Raw genomic sequence first — 9,153 nt, forward strand, 5'->3', positions numbered from 1 at the left:
AAAGATAATTTACAAATTAAATGCCTTAGGAATCTGTGTCATAAAAACCCAAATTCACAGATGATGTGCTAAAAATGAGGTTTCTGATGAAGTTACAATTGTAGAAAGATGTACAAGTCTATCATAAATCTTTTTTCATTTGGCTATACCAGTATTCTTTGTATTGTTATTATGCTAGAAAAACTATGAAAAAACTTGAAATCTATGTTTAAAATTCAAGATAATCAAACCACACTGAACCAAAACTGTAGAGCAGTTTTAATGATATGACACTTGATAACTCCACATTGGTTTTGGCCTCTTAAAAGTAAGGTTAATGTTGGCCAGGCGCGATGGCTCACGCCTGTAATTCCAGCACTTTGGGAGACCGAGGTGGGCAGATCACCTGAGGTCGCAAGTTGGAGACCAGCCTGGCCAACATGGTGAACCCCATCTCCACCAAAAATACAAAAACTAGCTGGGCATGGTGGCAGGTGCCTGTAATCCCATCTACTCTTGAGGCTGAGGCAGGAGAATCACTTGAACCCAAGAGGCAGAGGTTGCAGTGAGCAGAGATCGTACCACAGCACTCCAGCCTAGGCAACAAGAGTGAAACTCTGTCTCGAAAAGTAAATAAAATAAAAAGCAAGGTTAATGTTGTGATTTCTTTTTCAAGCATTAAATATTCTGGGGGAACAGAAAATAATATCTGAATCTGCTCTATTTTTTGTAAATGTTGAAAAAAATGCATAGTTTCAACACAGAGTTAGCTCATAGTCAAAGTGTAGAAAGAAAATGCTAAAAACTGGAAATGAATCATTTATATCATTTAGAAAATAACCAAAATTCAAATATTATTGTTTCTATCTTTTCTATAATTGAAATGTTCAAGCTAGTATCAGCATGATGTCCTGTGGCTTTCAGATAGGCCAAATGTATCCTCTTCATATTAATTCTGCTTCTGGACTTTTCTCATTACTCCTCATTAATTAAAGTAGTGCATTACTCATTTTAATTATGTTAATTTTCAGGATGTTAATTTGAATCCTCAACTTATTAAATAATTCTTAAAACTGAAGTCTTTGCATTTGAAAATGTCACTCAACTGTAAATTATCACAGCCAAAGGGAGGCTTTGTCTTGATAATGAGAGAAGAATTCAACGTAACGGTGACAGTTATCATTTTGATGCTAAGGCGTGCCAACCTTATGGCAGTCAGGCTTGCTTTCTGACTCACAAATGATTAAAAACCAGAGAAGGATGGTCAAAGCGTTTATGGCATGAGTGGTGGCATTATCCTTTCATGTAGTATCTGAAACTTTCTATATGATAGTGATTGTTTACATAAACTTAAAAGTAAATGATAAATCTAATTTCATTGTGGAAAATATAAAAAGATAAAATGTTATCATTGTAAGTTTTCATTGACTCCCAAAGATTTTAAACACAAATGAAAATGAGGGCGACAGAATTGGGGTCTAGCCTTAAGTTGAATGTGGTCATCTTCTGGTATCCAGATGGTGCACATTTTCATATTTAATCACTGAGGTGGCTATCCAAATGAATAGATAAAATTAAAAATAATTTTGTGGGCAGGGCACTGTGGCTCGCGTCTGTAATCCCAGCACTTTGGGAGACCAAGACTGGCAGATCAACTGAGTTCAGGAATTCGAGACCAGCCTGGCCAACATGATGAAACCCTGTCTCTACTAAAAATACAAAAAGCAGACTGATGTGGTAGCTGTAATATCAGCTACTCAGGAGGCTGAGGCAGGAGAATCGCTTGAACCTGGGAGGCAGAGGTTGCAGTGAGCCGAGATCACACCATGCACTCCAGCCTGGGTGACAGAGTGAGACGCCGTCTCAAAATAATAATAATTATTATTATTATTTGTGTAAAGAACTTGTGGGCCTCAGACAATATGTTCAGAATTCCCAGGGATCCTTAGACCTGGCTGAAAAAAATACTTTATATCCTCACGTGTCATTTAAAGTTTTTATGGTAAGCAAGATATAAAGTAAGTGTGCTGTCTTCTAGTTCCCCACCTTCTTACCTGCTCTCCCGTTTCCATTACAGGGTTCCCTCCCCTTGCGTGTCTACCTAGAACCTCTCCTGGCTCCTTTCAGTTGCTCTTGTCTCACCAAAAAGTGCTTTGATACATGGACAGGACTGCTACAGAAACAGCCAGCTATGCGCATGTCCAAGACAGAAAGGAACAGATCAAAGATTGGGTGCCACACAGGAAGCCCAATATGCACAGTCCCAGCTAGGATCAAGAGGTTAGAGGGAGCCCGGGGTTTTAAAGCATAAAACTGCAGTTATTGGCTCCATATTGGAAAGCAAAGTCTCTGAGTGCTGCTGATTGGCAACCAGTGTCAAGGCTTGAGGTTGGGGAGCACTGAGTCCCCTGGACGGTCTCCAGTGTACCTCTGGTGTCCACCCACAATGCCGGGTCCAGCACCTCTGCTGTGTGAGTGATGTACCTGAATTCTGGAGCCCAACCAGGTTTGCAGTTAGGTGCCCTGATTGGGATTAGTTAGCATCTAGAAGATGGTTTAAAGCACCCACTTTACAAGGAGACTCGGAAAGATAGGGGAAAGCTTAAACATTAGCTACTCTACCTCCTACAAATGGGAGAATACGACTTTAATGGTGCTTATTACTTGCCCAGTGGATCCATTGGAAATAGAATCCAATTATCTTGACTCATCTCAGAACTCTTTGAAATTACAATGCATTGCAAAATCATCTTAAATGAGATAACCACCTTCTCCCTTTCAGAAAAACAAAAACAATGTGGGAAGTGTCCATATTCAGCAAGACATTGTAGGGAGCACCCATTAAGCCAAAGTTTTGTCAGAAAGAGTTGCCTTTTATGAACCTCCCCACTGCTTCCCCTCTCTCAGGCTGGGCTCCCCCAAAGAGGACTCTGACAGAGTCAGATGCATGTGCAACCCCAGTGTCAAAGCAAGTGCTTCAGGAAACCCAAAAGGAATGGGGCAAGCAGGATGGGGAAGGGAGAGAATTCAAGCAAGGGTGTGATTCAGGCAAAGTCTAGAGAAAGGGAACTAGCCTGATCCCATAGTGGACATCTGGATTGAAAGTTACACTTCAGAGTTCTGTCCTCACGACTTGAGCAAGAGGATTACATTTCATACCCCACTGTCTTGACCAAAGGCCTGCCTGCGGTAGCTTAAACTCCTGGGTACCTCCAGCTGCTGCACAGGCAGGCAAAGCTGCTCTGAGAGCCCGAGGGCAGGTCTCTGCAGAAAGCCACAGGTGCAGGCCACAGAAGGCACAGGGGCCAGGGGAGGGGCACACAAAACAGGACAGGGGATGTGGGGAGGAGTGGCAGTGTCCACAACATGCCTAGAATCCCACAGTGCAATCTTGTGTCCGAACCTTTCCCTGTTTCTTCTATAAACCAAATTAAACAGATATATAGACTTGAAAAAAAATGCATCATAACAATGAGGCCTCTAGATCAGAGGTCGGTAAACTTTGCCCATAAAGATAGAAAATATTTTAGGCTTTGTGGACCATAAAGTGTCTGTTGCAACTACTCAACTTTGCTAAAAGCACCACAGACAATACATAAACAAATGGGTGTGGCTGTGTTCCAATAGTACTTTATGGACACTGAAATTTGAATTTCACATCATTTTCACACATCATGAAATATCTTGCTTTTTGAATTTTTCCAAACATTCCAAAGTGTTAAAGTCTTTCTTATCTTTCAGGCCATACAGACAATAGGCAGTGAGCTGATTTTGGCTTGAAGACAGTATTTTGCCAACCTCGACTCTGGCAAAAATCAGTGGTTTGTGGACTCCTTTGACCATAACTGTAAGCAAAGAATTTAATTTTATATTAAACCTGGAGCATACATAAACACACATACACATATGTGATTAAAGCTGAAGTTTCATAAAACAGTTCTTATGTTTTCTCTGAACTGTAAACTCTGGTATTCTCATTTGCATCCTCCTTGATTTTGTTGTGAAATGCTGTCGTGATCCATTGACTTGTTTCTCCAACCCACCATGGGTCATGCCGCTTCTGGCTGGAAAGCGCTGCTGTGGATCCATTGAAGTCTGTGCTCTTGGTAGTGGCAGGATTGCAGTCACAGTGGCTGTTTTGTATTCATCAGCTCTGACGTTACTTGGAATTTGTCAGTAAATAACATAAAGACCAAAAAAAGATGCTATCACAAACCTGTCAAGGGCAGCATGACAGGATTGCCTGCCTCAACCTGCCCGGCACCAGGTGTTTCAGGAAATTTCAGATGGCTCCCTGTCGTTCTTGATGTGTGATGCACGCATTTCATTTGAACTGAGCAGAATTCAGAGCAAAGAGAGAATTTAAAGTAACTGCAAGTCCCAGCCTGAAACCTCACGTTTGGCAATTTTGAAGGGACGCTCGGCCATTTGCATTATAGCCATGTTTGTCACCAGCTGAGGTATTTGAAAAGTGTGACAATTTCAAATAGCAGCCTCCTGGTATAACTCAGCCAAGTATTAAGGTAGACTAGACCATGGTTGGCTTAAAAAAAAAAAAAAAGTTCACTGTGGTTAGAGGACAAAAGCTCCAAATCCAGGACAGCTTCACACTCCTCCCCTTGCAGTTCAGGGGTCAGGGCTCAGCTCTGGAAAACAGGGACTGGATGGAACTTGCCTTTGTCATTTCTCGTTGTCCATCTCCCTCTTGTCACTCTTCTCTGACCTCTCAGTCTTGTCTTCCTATCTAGATTCTACAGGTGTGGTGAGGGAGGCAGGGAGGGAACACTTTGAAATCCTATTAAAAGGCCAGGCACCGTGGCACATGCCTGTAATTCCAGCACTTTGGGAGGCCAAGCTGGGGCGATTACTTGAGGCCAGGATTTTCAGACAAGCCTGGGGAACATAGCAAGACCCCATCTCTACAAAAAATAAAAAATAGTGAAATTCACCTTTTGCCTCTTTGCACTCCTGACAGCAAGATGGGTCACCAGCAGCTATAACTGGAGCCACCCGTGAAAATTCAGCCAGGGTTCTCGCTCTCATTGCGTCTGTTCAAACGGGCACGGTCTGATCCAGAAATATGGCCTCAATATGTGCTGCCAGTGTTTCTGTCAGTAAGCGAAGGATATCGGTTTCATTAAGTTGGACTAAATGATCTTCCTTCAAAGGATTCTCCAAGGCATCTATTCAATGAAAACCCATGATAGTTATTTGTACATAAAATAAACATTTGAAAAAATAAATAAATAATGAAATTCTATTAAAAGACTTTATGCTTATTCCTATTTTCACTATTCTCCTCCCATCTCCCATTTCCCCCAACCCCTATGCGTGATGATAATGGGGATCTTTCTGCTCCTTTCTCTCCACACCTTCAGTTCGGTTTGGCTTAGAAAATATCTTTTGTGCCCATGGCCTGTTCTAGACCCTGGGGATGGTAGTTGATGAGATATTGAGCCACTCTAAGAATTTGGGCCTTTATATGAGTGAAATAAGGAAAATGTGCAGGGTTTTGAGGAGGACAGTGGCATGATCTAACTAATGTCTTACAAGGATCATGGATGCTCCTTTAAGAATAGACTGAGGTAGGGCAGGAGTGGAAACAAGGAAACCAGTAAGGAAGCTGTTGTGAAAATTCTCATGAGAGATGATGGGCTAGAGTGTGGCAGTGGAGACAATAAGGGATGATCAGATTCTAGATATACTGAAATGTAAAGCCAACATGATTTTCTGATGAATTAAACATGGAATGTAAGAAAAAGACATTAAGGATAAAGCTATATGTAGTAAGTCTCTATTGCTCCATAAAAATTAGCATAAAACTTAGTATCTTAAAACAATATCATAGTCTCTCACAGTTTCAGTGGGTAAAGACTTTGGAAGTGGCTTAGCTGGTGGTTCAGTCATGATATTGCAGTCCAGATGTTGGGCAGGGCTACAGTCATCTGAAAGCTTGACCGGAGTTGTAGGACCCACTTCCAAGATAGCACACTCAGATGTGTGGTTAGTTGGTGTTGGCTGTGGGTAAGCACCTCAGTTTCTTGCCATATGAACTTCCCCTTAGGGCTGTGTGTGTGTCTTCATGACATGACAGCTGGATTTCCCAGAGCAAGTGTTCCAAAAAAGAGCAAAGTGAGTGCAGCTGTTTTTTTTTAAGATCTAATCTCAGCCAAGAGCGATAGCTCACACCTGTAATCCCAGCACTTGGGGAGGCTGAGGCAGGCAGATCACGAGGTCAGGAGTTCAAGACCAGCTTGGTCAACATGGTGAAACCCCGTGTCTACTAAAGATACAAAAAAATTAGCTGGGTGTGGTGGCACATGCCTGTAATCCCATCTACTCGGGAGACTGATGCAGGAGAATCACTTGAACCTGGGAGGCAGAGGTTGTAGTGAGCTGAGATTGCGCTATTGCACTCCAGCCTGGGTGAAAGGGTGAGACTCTGTCTCAATTCACAATTCACAATAGCAAAGACTTGGAACCAACCCAAATGCCCATCAGTGATAGACTGGATAAGGAAAATGTGGCACATATATAACATGGAATACTATGCAGCCATAAAAAAGGATGAGTTCGTGTCCTTTGCAGGGACATGGGTGAAACTGGAAACCATCATTCTCCGCAAACTAACACAGGAACAGAAAACCAAACACTGCATGTTCTCACTCATAAGTGAGAGTTGAACAATGAGAACACATGGACACAGGGAGGGGAATATCATACACCAGGGCCTGTCAGGGAATGGGGGACTAGGGGAGGGATGGCATTAGGAGAAATACCTAATGTAGATAACGGGTTGATGGATGCAGCAAACCACGTGGCACATGTATACCTATGTAACAAACCTGCATGTTCTACACATGTATCCCAGAACCTAAAGTATAATTAAAAAAAGAAAAGAAAAGAAGAGATGGTGAGAGGTCTGCTTCTCATTAGCTGCATTGAATGCAGTTTAAGAGAATGCTACTGTGAGGGGATGATCAAGACAATCACAGAGAACAGATAAACAAAATATAATATATCTATATATTGGAATATTATTCCACAATTAAAAGGTGAAACAAAAATGAGTCATGTACAACATGGATGAACCTTGAAAACATTATGCTAAGTGAAAGAAGCCAGACAATAAACCCCACGTATTATATGATTTCATTTATACAAAGTATCCAGAGTAGGCAAATCTACAGGTAGAGAGTAGATCATTGGTTTTCTAGGGCTAGGAGAGGAGAAGGGGCTTGGGAATGACTGTTAATTTGTACTTCCCTACGCTGTCCTGGTCCAAGTAGAGCAGCTCCAGGATGACCTCTCTTTGGCTACTATGGTGCTCCTCTCCTCAGCGTTATTTTTATCTTTGAGAATAAGAAACTCATGCAGTAGGTAGAATTCTAAAGATTCCTATCTCCTGGTTATTAAATCAAATATTTAATCTAGGTTCTGCTTTGGACTTGTGGATGCAATTAAGGCAACTAGCCAGCTGAATTTAAAGTAGGGAGATTATCCTGGATTTTCTGAGTGGGCCTGGTGTAATCATGTGAGTCCTTAAAAGCAGCCGCAGAAGGCAGAAGAGTCAGTCAGAGCGATGAGGCAGACGGGGAAGTCAGGGACACTTGAAGCATGAGAAGGACTCAACCTGCCGTTGCTGAACAGGAGATGCATATGGAAAGCATGAGAAGGAAGGTGGCAGCCTCTAGGAGAAAAGATCAGTCCATACTGGCAGCCAGCAAGGAACCAAGCACTTCAGTCCTACACCTACAAGGAACTGAATCTGGCCAACAATGTGAATGAGCTTGGAAGCAGATTCATCCCCACAGCCTCTAGAATGGAATCCAGACCTGCCAACACCTTGATTTCAGCCTCATGAGGGTCTAAGCAGAGGAACCAGCAGAACCATGCTGTACTTGGACTTCCAACCCACAGAACTGTGATTTAATAAATGGCTGTTATCTCCTTGTAAGGAAATGTCTCCTTATTTATTGCGCTAAGATTTTCACTCTGTTCCTTCCACCATCAGACCTAATTTTATTTCTTGTAGCCATGTAGACTGACACTGCTATAGATTGAAGGCTATATCTGAGCCTTCTCCTCTTTGAACCAAAGATTCCCTGTGCATTCTCCACCCTGGTTACTTTTCTGTAGATGTATTTTATCTTGTTTAGGTCCCTGGATATATATTCTAGATAATGGGGAATTTACTCTAATGACAAAATAAGTTTTCAGAAAGCCCTTACTACTCTGAGGTGTCTTACTCTTGCATTACAAAGAAGAAATTTTCTATCTTTATCACCAAAGAGAAACATCGTTTTCTGGATCATCGACCATTCTATTGTCCATAGTAGAAAAGCATCATTTAGAATGACCTGGAATTGAGGAAAATGAAGTAGAAAATTGTCAGGAAGCTTTCACAAGTATGAATCTGTGTGAACATTATTATAGGTTGTGATACTTAATGAGGATTAAAATTCAGTGCTTAGGAAGTTAAAGAAATTTTGCCGAGTGAAATGAGCTCAGCAAAAAGCAGCAGCATTTGGGAATTAGGATATTGTATTCCATCTGTCCAGCTGGGCTTCTGATTAGAATCAGTTTCCTTGGTTGGTTCTTGGAACATGGGGCAGGACCAAAGGCTTTGCCAAGATATCAGGGAAGGCAGGTGGGGCTGATTATTGCCATGATCCTCAACTGAGAGCTCCTGAAAGCTTCCAGCAGCATGATTCATGACTGACTAGAACAAAAATGGACAAAAAAAGAAGCAACAGCCTTATAATGGGAGGAAAACTAACAGGGTAAAGAACACTTGAGTCTTCATTAAAATTACTGAGTATGCCATAAAAAGTGACTTTAAAGATATGCAGACATAAGGAAATCATGGCTATTGGGAATACTTTGGAAAGTGACCAAACAAACAAACAAAAAACAAAAAAACAAAAAATCTAGATTCAATAACTAGGAAATGAGTAATTATATTGTTTGCTTTGTATTGCAATTGAACCATTTCCAATTTCCTACATACAGGGGTATTATCCTCAATTAAATTTTAGCACTTTTGGAAGAATGGTTACGTCTTATGATTTCTTTGAATAAGATAAATAGCATGTTCTCAGAAACTCTCAATTAATTGAACTGAATGAAATTGCCTGTTGACTGGCTGAATAACGAATAAAATCATTGTTGTTC

At 41.4% G+C, this 9,153-nt stretch overlaps 1 pseudogene; it reads left to right on the forward strand.

The window, feature by feature from the left end:
• Positions 1–590: 590 nt before the first annotated feature.
• On the forward strand, positions 591–5,130 carry LOC135966426 (small ribosomal subunit protein uS14-like; annotated as a pseudogene).
• The last annotated feature ends 4,023 nt before the right edge of the window (positions 5,131–9,153 follow it).

Source organism: Macaca fascicularis, chromosome 12, assembly GCF_037993035.2.
Source record: "Macaca fascicularis isolate 582-1 chromosome 12, T2T-MFA8v1.1".
In the NCBI taxonomy this organism is placed as follows: domain Eukaryota; kingdom Metazoa; phylum Chordata; class Mammalia; order Primates; family Cercopithecidae; genus Macaca; species Macaca fascicularis.